This window comes from Gallinula chloropus (genome assembly GCF_964237585.1).
Source record: "Gallinula chloropus genome assembly, chromosome: 11".
Taxonomy (NCBI): domain Eukaryota; kingdom Metazoa; phylum Chordata; class Aves; order Gruiformes; family Rallidae; genus Gallinula; species Gallinula chloropus.
In genome coordinates, this window is record NC_140096.1 from 14,935,253 (window position 1) to 14,956,346 (window position 21,094).

Sequence of the window (21,094 nt, forward strand, 5' to 3'; positions counted from 1 at the left end):
ACTAAAGGATGAAGGTGTTGCCGTTGCAAAGAACTAAACTTTAGACTTCGCAGAATCTAAATAACAAAAGATGTTTATGGTCCAGATCATGGATTCCAACCAGACGTTTGTCCGCACAGTTTCCTTTTGGCTTTCTTAGTGAAATACATAACATGATTTGGCTTGTCTGTTCAGTTCCTGACACACAGATGCCCATGTTACAGAAGCCAGCAGCATTCTTAATAACAATTTGCTGTCTCGTTAGTGTTCATAGCTGCAGGGTGTGGAAAATCACCCAAAGAAGACTATGCTTCATTTAGAACTAATCACCATTAATTTTCAGAGAGAAAAATCTTCTTGTGGCTAAAATGCAGGACTAAGTTTAGGTTATCTCACTCTAGATCTGGACTTGTGTTCCTTTGGGCATGTCTCTTGCCTCTTTGCTTTTGTTTTTTAGTTTCTGAGAAATGATAGCTGCTTGCTGAAAACTTATGTGACCAGGTTTCTTTGTAATTGGAGTTAAACTGGGCTGGGACACACCTCTACCTTCTCCTCTCACCTTCCAGCTTCAGATACCTATACAGAAACCATACTATCTGTAAGCCATTTGCTAGGGGAGTTTTAAGGATGGAACAATCTAATGTAAACACGTCTACCTGTAATACATGTTACTTGGTGTGTTTACATAATTAAAAGGATCTTAAGGTTGCTGTTTTGTACTGTTACCTTGCAGTTAATATCCAAACTTTTTATGTAGCCTGGACAAAATCAAAACAAAATCCAGCAACCTCTTCTGCCCAAGGTGTTCGTGTATTAGGACAAAGTCATGAATATAAAATGCTTTATGGATGCCTCCACCTCAACAGACAAAATACAAAGCTGCTGCCTTTTAGAGGAACTTTTGCAGTTGTTTTAGAAATGGATATTTGGTTTTCAGGATCTATATTCTTGGATATTTGGATATACACCAGTGTGAATCCAAGGCTCATACTCTTCTTCCTCCTCCTGCTTGTGATTCAAGGAATATATGGAAGAAGCTGTAGGTTGAAACAAGAATATGGCTTCTTGATCATCATTAAATTTGGGGAAGGGAGGAAATCCGTGGTGTTTAGGCAGGTTAATGGAGGAGAAATAATCTTTTACAAAGCTGCTTTTCCTGTTCTCTTCGTGTTCCAATACCTTCTCCTTAAAAACCTTCTACTTGCTTTTAACCTCTTTCATGTATATAAGTGTAGAGGAATGAAATAGCCTTAATGATATGTATTAAAAAACCTACTTTATAAATCCATTTGTTCACATTCATCTTCCATTCACATAACTCTCAGCCTTAGAACACTCAAACTGCAGAACAGACAACTAGTTATTCCAGATTCTTGCACTATTTTTTAAGCAATCCTTCATTTATTTTATTCTGTACACTCTCTGAACAGAACTTTGGAAGCTAATAAATTAATACTTGAACTGTTTAGCAGTCTGTTCCACTGCAGCCCTTATATCTTTGTCCATACAATATCCTGAAAGACTTTATGTGCGGAATAAACAGCCTTTGCAGTACATGATTTCAAAGCCTGAGTGCTCTGCTACTTTACTGAATGCAGTAAATTTTAGGATAGATGGTAATCCCATTCATACTTTGGCTTTTAGAATGCCTAACAACTTTTAGAAACTACAAATCATCACATAAATGGAATAGAATAGCAGTGTACTGAATGTGTAGACATTTTATTGTGCAACGAATTTATATGTCTGTGTAATTCTGCTATAAATACACATCTGCCAAATATTCTTAACTTAATGTAGTACACAGAACTTTACCATATTAATTCATTTTGTACTTACAACAATCATGTTTTAATATGAGCTGATTGAAGTTGCATAGTCTGTTGTAAAAGATTCATTGGATTCTTTAAAAGCTTTTCATAGCAACATATACTAAACCGTATATTAAAAATAAAGAAAGATTTTGTGTAGAAATAAATCTAGCACACTAATAAGAGCTTGAAAGGCAGCATTAAGATTGCTTCTTAATTTAGAAGCTTGCTGAGTACTGACGGAAACTCATAAATTAGGATGCTCAAGGGAGACTCCAGAATGCTTCTAATCAGCTAAATGCTTTGTAGCCCAGATAGATGGACTACCTAGATTTCAGCTGGTCTTGGCAGAGGTGCATGGTGTAGAGTTACTGTTACTTCTTTATAGAAGACTTAAGTTTTCTTTGTGTCTGTCTTCCCTATAGAAGTCTAGGTAATTTACAGCCAGTGACTTAATCTTTGCAAGGGGCTGGTCTCTTCTAAGTGTCCAGCTATAGGCAGGCTCCATAATGTAAAGGTGGATCAGAGCTCCTAAGTGTTTTCAGTAAGTATTTGTGTCGTCAGGATGGTTGTACTGAAGGTTTACTTGAGCAGCCTGTGGTAAAATAAATCCTGTTTGGATGCTCAGTGAATACCGTGACTTGAACCTTAGCACTATACTGACATACACCAGTTACCTGTCTTGCTTACATATTACTTGGGATCAGATTTTTGTGGTTTAATATAGGCAGTTCAATACAGTTTTAATTAGCTTGAGAGAGGCTGAAACACGACCTATATACTTTGTGAGCTATTGTGTGTGTGTTTTCTGGATGGTGTCATGTTTTGGAGCATTGGGCTAGTTATTTGTGTATAGCCAGCTAAAAACTGAAATAGTTGCAATTATAACTTGTACTAATCATGTATGTGTTCTATTTGATGCCTGTGTTTCTGTCCAGTGCCAAATGTCATTTCAAGATACAGATCTTGTTTTCGTGAGAGCTAGAAAATAAATTAGTACAGTATTTCCAAGCAAAGTAAAGAATATATGATTTGAAGACATTAGATTTCTTAAGATTATTTTTGTGTGTGTGGTGTACACGTGTCTGGGAATAGTTTTCAATATCCGCATTATCAGCAGTTGTCGTCTCTGCAGTGTGACAACGTGCATGGCAGTTCCTGTCATATGCTTCCTGAACACAAAACGTCACTCTATCAACTCTTAATAATCCGAATTGGATCTACAACTTGGCATCCTAGCAGAGCCTCTTCACACAATACTCAGCCCTGGAAAACGTTAACAGACTTGTGCTGACTTTTGTTGTGACCTTTGCTCCTTGAAGTTAATTTAAATTACATACTGAGTTTAGTCACTTAGACGCTGGTCTCGCAAGCATAGCTACATGGGTTTGGTTTATATATTTGAGTTAAACATGTTGAACTGTCTGAGGTGTTTTGTGTGTATATAAGATAAATGTGTTTTTTGCAATTTAAGGTTCTTGGTTGCTGCTGCTGAAATAGCAGGTTAGGTCATAATTCTAACTGGGAATTGGTAAAGTATGTGTCTGCTCAAGTGAGGTCATGAGTTCAAGTTCTTCCTCCAGTAGCACCCACCTGTAGGTATTTCTGTCCTTTCTGGCCAAGAATTTAATGAGACTGGAAGTTTTCTATGGATTTTTTTTTCCTCTGCTTTAGAAATGGTCTTTAGCTTATGCTGAAGGACAGAAGACCAGCAGCATATGAGGATCCTGAAATTGGGCTAATTCCATTGATCAGTAGAGAATTTAAGTTTTCAGTTTTTTCTGATACCTTCCATAGCTGCTTGAGGAAAAAATGCCTCTTCCATTCTTCATCCATCATGCAATTATTTAAACTGTTGAAGCAGGTAGTTGTACTGCTCCTATTTGTACTGCTGATTTAGCTTGTTACTCAGCTTTTCTATGCCTGACAGCTCTCACCTGTAAAATGTGTAGTGTGAGGCTGCTTACATGAATAAACTGGTTTTAAAATTCAAGGTTGGGTGACTGTAGGTTGGAAAGCTAACTCAGGTACAACAGCTGAATACAAAATCTTTAGGAGGAAGTAGCAGATTACTTGGACAAAATTATCCAAATGCAAAACATGGGCTCTGCAAAATACACTCACAAAATTGATCTTAAATTTCTCTGTGTATCTGGGGCAAATCTCTGAGATCCAGGGTAGATTTCAGAAGACCACGTGGCATACATTATTGAAGAATACTAAGCATTTGGAATCAGTGAGTGTGGGTTGGGATGAGAGTCATTTGTTTGGTGGTTTTGTTTGAGTTTAAGTGAATTCAACTGTGGAAAACTTGGGCACTTGGGAATTTTGAGGAAATTGCATTCCGTTTTTAATCATGATGTATGAATTGTTATATAGATATATAATTTTTTGGCCAAAGCCCAAAAATATCAGCGCTGATAATCAATGGATGAGTGATGTCTCCTTCATCACAAGTTTCACGTAGTCACTGAGCTTCGAAGAGACCTCTTATCATCAAGTCCTATCCACTGCTTGGGCAATATCAGATAGAGCACACTGCCTATAACTCTGCCCAGTTGAATATACATCTGGGAAACCTGTTCCAGGGCCTAACCACCCTTATACATTAAAAAATGTGGGTTTGTGTGTTCAGTTGAAATTTCCTGTGTCTTTGTTTGTACTTGTTGCCTTTTGTCCTTTTTGGAGTATAAGAGATTATGAATTAAATTCTAGAAAATAGTTTTAGGAAGTAACATGCTCCTGTCAGACTGTCTTGGTTGCCTAAATCAGGTATAGCTGTTTCAGAATTTGATACAAAGTTTTTTTTTTGAAAAAATAATCCTATTTTAAGAATATTTAAGGTAGAAATCTGTTCTTAATTCTTTCACTGCCCTGCTGCAGGACTTTGATTATTCTGTGAGTTCATGCCTAATTTATATACATTTAATTAAATGATAATAAACCTTTTCCTTCCTTTGTGAACACCCGGATATCCTTACATGAAAGGTCCTACACCAGTATAAAATGGCAGTGTGTTTCGTGAAACAGTAATTGATGCTTTTGGACATATTCCTTGGTTTTATACAGTGCACAAATTTATGCTTACAAATAGCTTAAAACAAACATTTAATCCAGTCCCTGATTTGCCATCTTTCCTGTAAATTGTATTTGTTTTCTTAGTGTATTAATTGACAAAATATATCTCCTGAAGTGCTGGCCCTTAATGCTTCCAGTAAATATCTTGAGCCCTTCTACTTTTTAGGAGAATCTATTTTGTGTCTGGAAGATTTTGAATAAATGAGGTGATAAAGAGTCACTACAGATAAGATGTGCTTTTGTGCTTTGGTTTTGTCTGAGGAGCTTCAGCTTTACTTGGGCTCTGAGGGAGCATGTGATTTGTCTTCTAGGCTTGTGGTGTTCGCCACACACATTTGTTATCTCCTTTGAAGTGCTAAAATTTTCTTGGTGTGTACATTAAGTTAGAAGGGCTGCTTTTTCTTTCTTTTTGAGAAACAGGGAATATTAAGAGTATGAGTGTCATCTTAATGAGATGTTTCTGACTATGTAAATGTTAACAGCATTAAATGTGCTGCCAAGATATAAACACCTTACTTAAATCAATAAATTGTAATTATAGAGGTCAGTAGGTCTTAGTTCTTTTTTTGACCATAAGAAAGCCTCTATAAAGCCCCTATAGGTTCTCCTTCCCTACCAGTATAATAGAAAAATCAGCTGAGAAAATTCCAACTTGTAATAAATAAGATTCTTCTTGCCTGCTCAACAGTGTTTAAAAATGACAACATAAATGTATTTCTTGCATTCTTTATCTAGATTTAAAGGCTATATTTCACTTTAAATAATGTCTGGCTCATCTAGTCTATCACATATGAGTTATTTATATTTTTTTACTATGTAGAGCATATGTTTCCTCTGTCTACAAAAAGTTCTGTGGATTTTTATTCCTTCCTCTTTCCTCAGCTTTACGCTGCCCCCAGTTATAAGAAAGAAGAGGTCATACAAAGTGACTCTTTAGAGTTTGTCTACTGTCGCAGTTATGAGCCTCACACTTTCACTCCCTGCTTTTCAGCTTTCACAGTTTACCTGTGAGATTCAGGATTTCTCAGACACAGAAATGTCAGAGTGACAGTTTGGTTTAGTGTCAAAGTGTTGTGGATTCTAGGCTTGAGCTGTCAAACAGACTATAGTCCGAAAGGAAATGGAATTATTATTCCTCCACTTAAGATGGCAGATCATAGATATTTGCTTGTGTCTGGTTCTCTTTGTGTCAAAACATACGCCTCATCCACGTATAAATATTTCACACACAAGCACTGAGCACTCCTGGTAGAACTGAACTTGACCTAAATTCTTGCTAAGGAAGTTTACCTCACTGAGCCCCCTATAAAGTAGCTTGTTCCAACATGGAAATGAAGTCATTGTGGGGTATATCATTGCTGCAATTTAAACACAAGTTATGGAACTTTTTAAGGAGAAATTTTTAGGAAGCAAGAGGCAAGGGGGATGTATAAAGGAGCTCCCATGCACAGAGGTATTTGATAGATCAAAGTAGAGGCCTGAGAAGATGCTGGGAGGTCTGCTCACACCTTTCCATTTTCTGGTTTGTTTGATTGGGTTTTTCTCTGGGAGAAGGCAGTATTGGAAGGGCTGACGTGTATCCTTCATATTGTGCAGCAGCGTGGCTGCTGGTGAGCAGAGTGAAGAGCTGAGAGAAGCAAGCACAGAGGCACCACTACTTGTCTGACCAGTTGTTGGCCAGTATTTCTTCTCCCTAACAATATCAGTGTTATCGCATTCAGCATTGCTCCACCTTCCTCAGCTTATAATTTATCTGATCATCATATCATCACTTGCCAGTGTTTTCTTAGAACTCTAGCTTCCAGAAACTATTCCCTACAAAACCTCAGTATCACTCTGCTCATCCACAAGGTCCTGTGAAGGGCAACCCCAATGGGCCAAGGCAGAGTCCGGCTCTTTTGGAATAAATTGTTGTTCCAAAATATCTCAGCCACTTGATCAATGAGATGCTAATCCATTAGCATGAGCGTTCTTGCTGTGTCTCTCCAAATAGTTACATTTTCATTGTCATTGCATTCCTCAGAGGAGTAAGAATTGATTCACAATAAGCAAGGTGGGGGAAAGGAGTGGAATGATCAGGCATGCGGTCCTGTAGGTGGAGTGGCTTTTCAGCCTCAGAAATACTAGCATCTACACCAAATTCTGAGCCTGATGATTCTGTCCTCCTTACTGTATGTACTGTCTTTTGCGTCCAAATCAGTATATTCCATAAGTCTTTGCACATATCCTCTCTTTACTACATTAACTCTTGATGGGAAAAATTGTGTTTCTGCTCATTGAGCTTGGTCACTCTGAGACAGATGATTGGCAGAGAATGGTATTGACAGATGATGGAATTCTGAAACAATGAGAAAGGCACGTGACAGATAATGAAGGTGCATGTCAGCATTTTTTTATCCCGTGACTTAGGTGTGAAAATACTGCTTTTAATGTGGTTCTGTAAAGGATTTTTCTCTAGAAGAAGAAAATAGATGTCAAACATCCTAGAGTGCTTGACGAACAAAATTGGTTACAAAATTCATTTGTGCCTCAGGAGAACTACTGGACTTCAGCTTCCTGCAGGGTTCATGTTGGTCTCTTACACTTTGGCACCATATCCCTTATTTTTTGAGCTCTCCCAAAGTGTTAACAGGGTCCTGCATTTCTTTCCATCTCCAATTGCCACTTCTTCCATAGCATTCTCAAATAATGAGAATAATATTTAAGAAACATCATAATTAATTCCAGATAATTAATTGTTGATTGGTTGATGATAGAGTTACTAAGCTAACATGGAAGCCTTTCTCATGGCAAGACCACTAATTTTGATATTATATCTCTATCCTTCTCCTACTTCTCTTTCCCTTCCCTGCCCCTCTACCTCCCCAATAAGGGATTTCAGTGGTCTGTGGAGCTGCTGTGCTTTTGTCATATTGGTTATAATTGGTCAATCAGCTCAAAAGTTATCAAATATGACTGACAGCCAACAGTGTCATGGGTGCTTGAACTGCCAGTTTGCACTTAACAGTGAGATTGTCAGCTGTCCTTTCTTAGAAAAGCAGGCAAAAAAAAAAGTAAAATGCTCTTCTAACCACATCTAGAGACTGTTTCTGGTGAACAGTTAGGGATATTTTTGTACTGTCTCTAAAAACCTTTATTCTGTTAGGTATCAGGCCTGAGACAGACATCGGGGCAGGGCTAGGTAGTCACTTGTGATATTATTATCCCATTAACAAGTTCACCCTGATCATAATTTGAATGTAGTTACACTGTGAATATAACCAGATGATTGAGAGAGGAGCTGAAATAATCACCCTGCTGAAATGTGACGGTCTCATTTCAGGGCAAGGATCATATGCAAAAATAAAATGGGCTTCAGCTGAATGATGGTAACTTTGTTTTAAAGAACAAAAATTTATTGAGCTGATGCTATTTAAGTGCTTGTATTTTGGCAACCGTACGCAGTTGTATATAGTCCTGTCACTGCAAGTACATATTATCTCACATGTTTAAAAATTGTTGTTGATTAGCAAAAGAGCTAGAACCTATATGATGTGCAGTGATCAAAAATCAGTCTTGGTTTGAAAGCTTCATTACAGATTTGTCTAGAAGGATAAGTCAAAAGTTTTACCTTGTCCAATACTTTAGCAAATGTTTTAGTTTTGATATCTGTTTTCCTTCAATTTTCTTAAGGCCACACATTTTGTATAATTGCTCAAAGCATGTAAAGAAAACCGTTTATATTTCCCAACTACTGTTTTGTTACAGGTTTTCTTCCTACTGGTTAAGGTGAACTCTAGCCATTGATCTTGCATGCAGTAACGTTTCTCTTGGCCTGTCCCTTGCTGTTGTGCTGGCAGGTTGGCATGTTCTTCCCACTTGGCCTCGTGGAACTTCCAGGTGTCTTTTCTAGTGCAGTGGCAGGGGAGGTAGAGCTCTATGAATAGTTCGTTACCCAATTTATGAGACTGCCATGTCGTGTAAACCCCAGTGTATTAGACAATGACAAAACAAATGTAGAACTTCAAGGAATGTATTCATGAGAAACTTGCTGTAGCCATAATCAAATGTCTGAAAATATTAGATTATTAAATTATTCCCTACATTTGAATCAAGCTAACACAGAAGTGTGGTTTGAGTGACTAAGCCTGTCTAAGAGAACCATTTAAAAAAACCAGAAAGAATCATATGAGAATAAATTTGGGATCTCCATACCATGCACACATTTATCTTGTTCTTGAATCACTGTGGGTTATATACAGCGTTTCCTCTGTCTTTATTTCCTTTAGAGAAATTCACTTTCTTAGCTTCTGAAGAAAGATGTTGAAGGAACATTAGGACTTGTGCTTTTAAAAAACCTTCTTGTTGACTTCCTTTTTCCTTCTACTGTTCCCAGTTTATCCATTTACATAGGTTACAGGAAAAATACTCTAAGTAACTTGATAATTCATTGCAAAGTAAACCAAACATTTGCAAGACAGAAATGGTGAGCTTGAGAACTATCCCAAAATTGTGAGGCTTTAAATATTTTAAAGAGATCTTATGCAAAATTCGCCCAAAATGTGATTCTTCTACTCTGTCATGTTCTTTCATACCTTCCCTATCACTCTCTCTTTCCCCTCCCTTGCCAAAAAAGTAAATTACCTACTGTATTTATGCAGTTAGAATTCTGAAAATACAGGGATAGTATTAACAACCTTAAAGCCGTGTCAGTTTTCAGTCATAGTTTCATACTTTGACATTCCTTTTCATGTTGAAATAATTGCAGGAATAAGTGATTTCATTTAGATGTCTCTTACGGTATCTGCATATGAAATAGTTTTTAAATGACAGGAAGCTATGTTCTAATTAAGGGGTAGGCTTGCACATTCTCAGGGGACTAGCTCTCATACATCTAGTGGTATGCAGTTATTTGCATAGGAATACCTGTGAGGGTAAATGTTGACATGAGTGCTTCTGCACCCCATATTTCTGAGGGCCATTTATATCTCCAAGTGAGAGGAGTTGATGAAAGAGCTCTGATTGCTCGCTTAAAACAAAGTCTCCTGAGGTGGCATTACAGACAACTTCTTTTCAGCAGCCAGACAGGTTTTATGAGGTAGATGAAATGAAAAAGCCACGTACTGTGGAGTTATTGGAGGTGCAGGAGATTCCCCATTGTTTCTTTGTAGGTTTGATTGTGATTCACTTTTTCAAATATGAATAATTTCTTAAAATAGCTGTAAATTGAGGAAGATTAAGTACTCAGTCAATATATTCTAAGACTGTTTCTATTAAAATAAGAAAAATCATCATGATTTGTTTTTCTTATTTTATTATTTGTTCAGCTTTGCAACATTAGCCAAAGTTAATATTCTTTGTCATCACAAATACTGGGAAGCTGTTTATAAGTGGAGCATATTTCATGGTCACCACTCTCCCCATGTATCTACAGAAAAAGGAGACATTTCACGTTAATGTCAGTGTGACAGATTGGTGTCCATACTAGAATTATATTTGTTTCCATAGTAACTAATTATTTAACCAAGAACCGGGGCAGGGGGGGGAGAAGCAGCAGATTTGGTAACACGATACATAAGTGATGATACAGCCTGTAGAACTTTTCTATGTTCTTTTTTGTTTACTCTAAAAGATGTTATTATGAAAGTAGGAAAAAGTCTTTGCTATAGGCTCTGTTATTAAGCTGCATTAAAATTAAGTATGGCACATGAATCAAGATTTTGGTGTCTTACATTATTTTAGCACATTTAAATATGATGTATGGAGTGTTGTGGAAGTGCATATGCTAGCATAATCTATTAACCACTCTGTGTTGAGCTTTTAACAACTATGTCACAGCCTCTCCTCTTTCAAAGCCACTGCATTCTCCCAGTGGATGCATGTGCATGATTTTTTGGGGAGACTAGAAAGTCTCCCTTTCCCTCTGTTACCCTGGTGTGTACCATAAAAGGGGAAGCACATCTGCCACCACTTCAGTTCTGCCCAGCCTCTTGAGTTTTCTTGCTGTGTGAAGCTGTTGATGCAGTTTCCTTTTCTCTTTGAATCTTAGAAGCTTCTTGGAGGGATGTTTTCTGTCCTTTTGCTACTTCTGAGATTCGTGGCCCATTTTCTCATTCACATTCCAGGTGTTTGTACCGCCATGGGATGGCTCCTTGTTTGAGACCTGCTATTATTGTCACTTGTTCAAGCTTCAAAGAAGTCCAGTGTGAGAGTTCTGTTTCTATGTTGATTGCAGCCAGTCAAGGATTCATTTCCCTGGTGACTCAAATGAGCAGACATAGTTATAGATCTTTTTAATCACCTGTACCAACAAAACAGTTTGACACAGATGCCTCCTTTATGAAATGAGAAGCTCACCTAGTTGCTCTTCTGGCCTAGGTCTAGTGATGTGTGAAGGAGGGGTCCTCTTTGAAGTGCTGTTGAACTTTGGGAAAGATTTATCTTTTGTACAGGAATTGGTCTGTATGTGCACTGTGAAGAGCAGCTGTGCAGATCGCTGTGTGAGAGCATGGACCAGGGCTTGACCTGGGAAAAGGAAGTTCTGCTGATCTGTCAGTCCTATACTCTGAGATCTGTAGCTGACACAGGTTTTTTGCTGCCTCTTGCAGAGGAGGAATGGAAATGCCAGTCGATGTAGTCCCTTTCACATTAGTAGTAGGAAGGGAGAAACTTTTATCTTGTAAGCCTGCACAACTTTGAGGTCACGTGTTAGGGAATGAATATACAGATACGGGAGTTCACATACAGACCCATCTGGCAGAGAACTTGGGTTACCGGTATAAGTGATGTTAGTTTCAGATGGGTGTAGTCACAAGAGAAGTTGTTTTCAATTAGAATTCTGTTCTCTATTATTCATGAACAACTGACTGAATTTACCTGTGATCTGCTGCACACAGTATATAAATATTCTCCATATGTTTGTTTATCCATTTTTTAAAAAAAGTACGAATCATAACAAAAATTATATGAAGACTTCAGTACATCAAAAGATGTCAATATATGAACCAGGTGCATTCTATAGCACAATAAAAATAGATAAAATCAGTACAGATCAAAGAAATGTCATAAGCCATTGCTACATTTCAGAAGTAAACATCACTTAAAAATTTATTAAAATCTATCAAAATTATTTCATGAGATAATTTGTGAGAGAAGTTGATATAATCTGCATTTGATTTTTATGTAATTTTGTTTAAGAACAAAAATTATTTTATCCTGTGTGCTATTATTTCTGGGAAAATGACCTATCTGTGATAGAAGAATCTACTGCAGCTGTGAAGTTAAAGAAAACAAAAGAGATGGGAGACAAAAATTGCTTTAGCAACCTGTTTTTGTTTTGAGATTGGTTGGCTGGGTTTGGTGATGGCTTGTTTTTGCATGATCTGTTTCCTTTTTGTGGAAGGGGAGTTGCTTGAAATTTAAGTATTAGATTTATAAAGCAGGCTCTGGGAAACAGGAGCAAAGATTCAACTTTACAGATGATTTAAAGGTCCTTTTTCTTCCATTATTTATATTCATATACATTCAAAACTTTTCATTGCCATGCTGTTGCTAAATAAGCAAATTATGTGTTTGATTTAGTGGCCTCTATGCAATATTTTCCATCTACTGTTTACCATGTTCATTAAATGGAGGAAAGGATTTCATTAGCAGTTTCTGACAACCTCACTGCTTAAGGGGTGGCTCAGAGACTGATGGAACAAGTCTTGCTGGCAGCTTTAGGGGTTGTTCTGGAGGCTCTTTAGTCCTTATGGTCTCAGGCAGACAGGATTATACATGGATGCAGCAGAGAGAGGGGTTAAGGATATCCCTGGGGAGTGTAAACTTGAAGCAGGAGTGGAGAATAAGCTGTCCCAGAAGGAACATGTGAGACAGTAGCCTAGTGTCATATCTGAAAGAAAACAGACCTGAATAATTACTGGTTTATGAAGAAATGGGGTTTTCCTAATGAACATTTTGAAAATTACGTGAGGCAAGATATCTAATTTTAATTTAGTTTACATTCTTTGGCACACTATCCATTTTTAAAGTTTGCCTTTAGAGAGACACAACAGGATAAAGAATGCCTTGTTAATTTGAAGTATTTTAAAAACTATCCTAGTATCATTTTTATATATATTACAATATTCCTTTCTTGGATTGCTGTTAGTTGGGAATTTTTTGTTGGGTTTGGGTCTTTCCCCCCCCCAATTCTGCTAAGCTGGCATGTATTGTCTGTTTTTTTTAGGGCTGGATTTCTTTTCACTTATGAATCTGTAAAATGCAGAGCAGAGCCTGCCTTCTTTGGAGAAAAAGGTTCTAGGGTATTTGGTCAGCGTTGACTAGCTGCCTGGCTGAGGTTGGGCCATGAAAATTGTGTGTTGTAAAAGGTCTGCTGCTTTATCAGGTTCTTTTTTTATGCACATCAGAGTTGTCCAGGGTGTGATATATGGTAGCACTGTGTATTCTCTCACTGTTGTACTTTGTATCTAAACTGAAAGTTTCAGTCAGTTCATGACTTCTGTTTGGCCATTAAATTGTGCTTTAAAGTCCCTTCCTCCCTACTGATGAGAAGTGTAAGAGTGTTCCTTCACGCTTGCATAACCTTTGTCATCAAAGCACTTTACTGGCTTTTATTCTATCACTTCATCTATTTCTGACGTACTCCTTCTCTCTTTCTCTGTAGTGCAAGTATGGCTTGTAGCTAATGTCCCTTAAATCCCAGAGGTATCCAATGACTGATGATAAAAAAGAAAATTCTTATATTTTTTAACTTCCTGACCCAACATTTCTCTGAGAACGGAGAGGCAAAGGAAGATAGCAGGGTCGGCAGACTTGTGATCACAAAGTGGTTAGAGGGTAAGGAAGCAGAAAAGCTATTTTTGTGGTGCGGGCTGCTGGCTGCTGCTTTACCAGTTTGAGAAATCATAGCCAGAGGTTTAAATAAGCTTTTGTTTTTCAAAAAAGTCAATGGCTGTTAAGGGTGTTGAAATTGCAAATCGACTAAGCCATTGACTTCTAGAGAAGGAAAGGCATTATGAAAAATTCTGTGAAAAACAGGAAGAAACTAGTTTTAGAACTAGAGGAAAATAATTGCAAAATGAAACTGCTTACTCCCTCCTTTTTGGGATGTGAAACAGTCTTCCCGGAGCATCTCCTTCCTGTCAAATTTGCAGCTGTTTCTAGCAGGCTACTCAGTGCTTTTGATAAACCAAAGCAGAAGTGTATTGGCAATGAAATAGTTGAAACTTCTGGAAACAATTGGATCTTTCAGTATTGCACTACTGTTTTATTGGATTAAGTGTTTATGATGTATTTTAGGGTAAAAAAGTCTAGGCAGGACACATGTAGCATTATTGTAACAAAGGGATGCTTGATGTCCTGCAGCGCACAGCAATACATATGTTAAGTTTATTCATCTTCCTCTGTAAAGCAGAAATCCCATGTAAAAACATAGTGAGTGCAGAGATTATTTTCTGAGAAACTGATCTATGTCACATGAAGGCATATTGAATTAATAGGATTATTAGATGCTAAAATACTTGGCTCTGGGTGCACCAACTTAAGATGACCAAAACCAGTCATGTCTCAGTTGGTGCTGACTGATGCTGTCTTTGGTCTTAAAAGTTTCAGGTCACAAAGTGGAGTTGTGTTTGACACAAATTAATATTTGAACATTTTTGTCTTTGAGGGGAAATTAATGTTTAAATAACACTAGCAACTGAAATATGGCTTTTTTCACCACTTGGGCATCTTGAACAGGTTTAATGTTCTCTGGCAAGATTATCAGACCAATCACCCTTCTGATATATATATATATATATTTTTTTTTTTTTTTACTAGCTATTTTGTGACTTGGGTTGTTTCACCTCCAGGACAGTCAATGGAACTTGTATTGATTACTGAATTGTGCATGTCTGCACATTTGCAAGTATTTATATGTGTTTTTAAAGAATAGATTGGGATAGAAACAAATGCAAAGATTTCAAGGAGAAGACACTAGGACAAAAAAAATAAAAGGTTGTTCAAGACTCTAGAATGTCTCTGGGCTTTTTTCTTGTTTGTTGGATGCTGGTTAATGATACCTGCAGATGTGAATGATCTTTCCTTCTCAAGATACTAGTGCTTCCACACACAGCTTTGTTGTCTGGAAAGTGTCTTGACAAGTAGGAAAATACCTGCTCTGTATCTCACGCTGAAAATACATAATCTTTGGACTTTGCAGGGACAGAAAAACTGTCATCAATGAGAGATTCTGCAGCTTGAGAGAATTCTTTTCAATTCTGGGATTTTTCAAGAGGCAGCTGGCTCTCCAGGCTATTCTGTCACTTCTTGTGAATGTCTTTTCTGTGCCCTGTATTTGTTATACTGAATTCTAATCTCCGCATTTACGACGAGTGAACTTCTAGAGCATGGGATGGGGAAAAGAAGACTGGGTACTCTAGTGTGGGGAGGACTAGAAGTGATTCAGACAAAAAAAATCCCAAGGATTAAGTTATGGTAAACATGACTTTGAGAGACCTGCAGCTATATGTTTGAAAGAAGTGCAAAGCATACTATTAGTGTCCTCTGCGAAAGTCAGTATTTAATAACGGATGCTACTTTGGGAGCAAGGGATTTTTTGGATTGTTTATATGGCTTCTTTGAACTAAGCCCTGAGCAGTTATAAAATGCTTCTGGATGGACTGCTGAGCAGAAGTGGCGGAAGTCCTATGCCAAGTGACAGAAATCTGATGGTTTATGTTTCTCATATAACATGCTTACTCCTGAACCCCCCAAAGAGGGTTGAGGTGAGCAGAGGTATACAAATATAAACCTCTTTTTTTCTGTGCTGTTTCAGAAACTGCTTTCCTGTAGCAGATGTGTCCTTTCAGAAGTTGTTCAGAGTTGTTCTTGGAGAGAAATAAAACATATTTTCTCAAGAGATACAGTGCAAAAATGGCTTCCAGAGAGCTTGTTTTAAATCTGTAGACAAGCCACATAACAATTGTTTTTTCAGATTTCTAGATTTATGTTAGCAGAGTTAATTTTAACATTGTTTTTTTGCTAATTAATGAATCCTTAAAATCCAATCAGATCACTGATATGTTGACATATGTCACCATACGTTGCAGGATTATACCAAAATTGCTAAATCCTGCCTAACTGTTCACAAGCACTCTGATACTGGTATTATAATTTTTAATAGTGAAAATTTCATTTCTGTGCTGCCCCTTTCCTCCACAACAAGTCATCAGATTAATTTCTGACTACTTGCTTTTTAGGAAATTATTGGTCTTTAGAATCATTGTAAATCCAGAAACAAAACAAACAAGCTCCTTTGAATGTTTCAAAGAACTGATTTTGGAAATCTAAAATTAAAAACATTTGATACCTGGGAGTTATGGAAATAAATACTTTAAAAGATCAACCTATTTTTTTCTTTTATGTTATATTATTTAATTCTATTGAGATGGGTTGTTGGAGGAATAGAGAGACATATTTACTCAGGACAGATGATGTTCCTAAAATAACTTTTCATATACTGAACAGAAAAACACAGGTTCACCAGATGGGACAGGGGGAAGTAAATTCTGGAAAAATGGACATCTTTTCAATTGCTTGCTTGTTGGTGTGGCATGTTTGGTTGTGCAGATCTACTGTCCTTTTATCCATGCTTGTTGAGAAACACTGAAAAAATGTCTCAGCACTAAAAGCAGATTCCCTCATCGCCATTCCCTTCGTAAATTTTGAGTCGTTGAGACTTAGGTGTCTGTCTTCTGTTATGTATGAGTATGATTTTGCTGCTGCTTAAGGATGCTTTCATTTAGGGTACTATGTGTATGTGCATTCATCTTGACCCAGTCCAACTGGCAGTAATGACATTTAGGAAGGGTTTTTTTTTATAATTTTTTTGTCCCTGTTTGTGTCCCTGTGGAAGTAGTTGAATATTTTAATTTTTTTCTCTAACCTACTATGATGGAAGTTTTCAGTGTGAACAAACTTTTTTAGATGCTGCTTCTAAGGATTCTTTTTCTTTTTGTTATTAACATTTTGAGATAGCAGTAGAAGTTAGAGAATTTCAGATAGCATATGGCCTCCATGACTTCTAACAAGGCTCTCTTACATTTTGGTTTTACTAACTCTCCAAGCATTTCACTCTCATGTTCTTGTGTGGAATGCAGGCAACCTGAATTTTACTTGTTTTGATGACACTCCTGTTTCTTTGAAACAACATTTTAAAATTTTTTCTAGTGAAAAAAATGAATACCAAACTAAGCCTTTGACAATGCAATTGGTGGTGTGTGTGCTGAAACCACTCTTATTTTTATCTAATCTGTTATTTTCCTAAGCACCTAGTACAATTCTCCAGTAAGCTCAACCTCAGTAATTCTCAATATTTCTCAACAATTATGTAATATTATGACTGCACTGTTAATTACAATAGAATACAAAGATTTGTAGACTGGTTCAGGAGTGTTTAGGATGATCTTGTATTCCAGCAATGGTCTGTAAACCATAGGCTGAGAACCATGATCAGGATAAGAGGAAAGTTCAAGGTCTGTAACCTCTGAGAAGGTATAATAAGAAATACTGGAGTTATTTGACTTCCCAGTAAGTTTGTGGAAGAAGCAACCTTCCTCCCATCATCAGACATCTGTGGTGTGGGATTTTTCTTCTCTAAATTTAAAGGGCAGCAGCAGAGCAATCTGTTGTTTGTATAGAAAAGAGTGATGGTAAAGAAAGAAAATACACTCAAGGGAATATCTACTCTACTCTAAGAAGCCACTTGAAAAATAAGCACAGGGAAACATTTGCACTGAGTACAGCACAGAAGCAGAGGAAAATCAGGAGGTAGTGGGTAGATCTCCAATATAGAGCATACACATACAGCATCTTCTTCCCTAAGAAGAGATCCATTTTTAAAATTCTCGTATGTGTGAAACCCACTGAAGGATTAGATCCAACAGGAGGTCTTGACAGTATTCTGAGCTATGAATATGGTTTTGAGGTGATGGGAATAGCTTTTCCCTGTCAAGCTGAGCTCAGAGGTCCAGGCTGGGTTTAAATCAAGCAGATGTTGTTACACAGAATTATGTGGTGTTTCAGATTGATGAAGAGGACATACGTGAAGGTCATTTGACTTTAGAGCAGTTATATTCCCAGCAGTCGAGATAACAATGTTCTGGTTATTTTTTTTCTTCCTGGTAGCCTGCCAGTAAAGTCTAAGATCATATTTACCTGTTTTAATTCACTTCCACTCAGTATTTCTTGAAAATATCCTCACCACTTTGAATTTTATTGAGGTCACAATGGATGGAAGAAGGATTTAGAGAAGAAAATCCTAGTGAATGATTGGTTGAATACATATTAAGCAGAATTATCTGAGCATTGAGAAAGTTTTACTATTTGAAAAATTCTTTTTTCTCATGGAAAGTATGCTAATTGATTTTAAGTAAATTGTTGGTTATGTTAAGTGGTTCTTCGGTATCTGTGTGCAGGCAGGCTACTTGCTAGTCTTACTGTAATCAAACAGGGCCAAATAAAGGCAATTTGGGTTGAAACCAAAAGTTGAGAAGTGATGGTTCATTTCTTTGGCATAAGTTCTGTGTATATACGTGGGGAGCATATGAGGAGTGGGATTGGTGCTATAGTAGTGAAATCTGTACAGTGGCAAGGAAATTAAACTGTTCTTGTTTGTTTGTTTTTAAAACAAAGCAATGCACTGATTATTTTTATTTTTTCATCTCATGTTATTTGAAAAGTCTCACTTGTCATAACAGCTGCTCTCTTTAGAGTCCTTGCATGCTATTTCCACACAATTTGGCCTTGTGAAAGGCTAGAATTAAACCACGAATCCCCGAAGTTACAGTTGCATTGTTATATCCAGTACCTAATTTTAGAAATTGTGATAACATGCCTGGAGGGTAACATGTGTTTATTATCATGTTCCAAAGTCAGTGTCCAAACCCTCTGCAGACTTAAACCCAAATGGGGTAATGGTACCTGTAGTCAGAGAGAATCAATTATGAAACTGCACCCTATGCAGCAGCTTTACAGCATGTTCTTTTGAATAATTAGCTAAGAACAGTGTGTGATGGTGATGTGATACCTACCTTGAAAGTCAAGGGAAAACGAGTTTCTGTTGAACTATGCACAAGTGGTAATTACACTTAGTAATCATTAATGTTCTATTTCTCCAGATGCTTCTAGACAAGCATGTTTGTGCCCAAGACAGAGCAGGCCTGTATTGTAATAATAGGCCAGAGAAATCTGGATTGCTTGCACTCCCCATTAAATGCTTTTAGGTAGTGTTGAATGATAAATTTCTGTTGAAGCTTGCGATTTTGACAAGTGATTGATAACAAGAAGTAAAATAATAAACATTAATTGTGAAGAGCTTATTCAAAAGGGAGGAATCTTATGTCAAAGTGCTAACAAGTGATTCATGTGTATTCAACTCCACTTACAACTGACTTGAAATTTACTACGGGGCTTTACCCAAACTGTTAAGTGCTGAGGTATTTCCCAGATTCCCATTTTGCAGTCTTTAACTTTCTGAAGGGCTTGTTGCCTGAATTGTTTCTATACAGTTGAAAACAATAAGCTGTTGGAAGGTGTACACTTTCCCGTTTCTGCCCATCCATATAGAAAGTGAGAAATACTCAAAATGCTTTTTCAAAGCAAGTGTAAGTTCTGAGTTTAAATCAAATTTTCTTAGTTGCATGCAATTTCCTTAGAGCGCTTTTATCCTTAGTAGAAACAATGTCTCAATAACTTCCATTGTTACTGTTCATTTTTCCTGAACTGTAAAATTGTCAGTTCTTTAACAGATTAAATTTATAACCCAAAGTACCCTATGTGCCTTTTGGAAGGCCAAATTCAGATGTTTCAAGGTACCTATCAGTATGAAACCATGAATTCAAATCAATGTTCTTAAACTCTTAATCTTTTTTTTTTCTCTGTTTTTGATTGGAAGGTACTGAATCTATTGATTCACATTCACATTAATATTTCAGGTCTACTATCGCTTTTCCTTGGTGTTAATGTCTCAAAAGTGCTCTGGAAATATAAGAATCCCCATTGTCTAGTCAGTTCATTGCATCTGTTGAATTCCTTTTCATTCAGTTCATATTTTTCTAGAATGCTCATTCTAATTTTAGACAAATAGTCTCTATGTCAGCTATAGTAGTGTGGAATATGACTACTGGACTAAAACTCGATGGAATTTTTTTCCGAAACTATGGAATATTTCCATGGCCTCTTGATGAGACGGTCCTTTGTTAGATTGTTAGTCGTATCCCTGACCCCTCATTTGGTTTACTGACCAATTTTAGTCTTTTACTGGAATTTTTAGGGATTGCATGGAATGTAAGCAGTGTTCTGTTGAGACCCAGGAAGTCATGCTTGGTTGGTGGTCTTCATGATGAAAATCAATTAGGTTTGCCTTATTTCTATTTACTGGTGTGTTTGTTTTGGAAAATCAAGTTAGTTGCACTCCTGTAAAAAGTTCATAGACACTAAAGAATTTTAATGTCTTTGGTTACTTTTGTTCTTCTCAGGGATCCAGTACAAAAGCTGTGAGCACTTTTTTTGTAGCTAATGCTTTATGAATTTTCTCACTTCCAGAGTCTTAAAAGTAGATGCACAAATGTTCACATATCAGACATCAAAACCTACTTTCTAAAATGCTGCTAGACGATAAATTATAATAATTCTGAAGTTGACATGTTTGCCACGGGGGAATGGATCTCTTCAGTTATTATCTAGGCTAGCAAAAGAGTTTGTACAAACTATTTATCACATTTTAAACATCCACCCTGCAAAAACAACAACAAGAAAGCCCAAATAAAATGAAAACAAGAAGAAACCCCAGTAAACTCCCCCAAATCCCTCCAATTAAAACCTGAAAAAAAATCTAGAAAGCTTACCTTTAAATTATATCAGACTTTTCCATGACAGATCTACTCAAGCTCAAGCTTTGGTGTAAATAATAAATGGACAAAAAATTGCACATCTTTTCACAGTTGCTTATCAAATCACATGCGAAAGCCAGCCTCCTAGGAGGTTTCTCCCATTGTGACAATTTGCATATAGGCTTAGAAAGAGTCCCTCAAATTATATTTATCATAATAAAAAAGAAAATTGATTAAGGTGGAATCTGCAAATAAGGAATCCAGATTCATTAGTATTCACTATCCAAGTTACCAGGTCAAGAATCATAATCAGTGTGTTTTGCTGTGACATTACACTACTTATCCATAATTTTTATGTCTTCTTTATGGCTG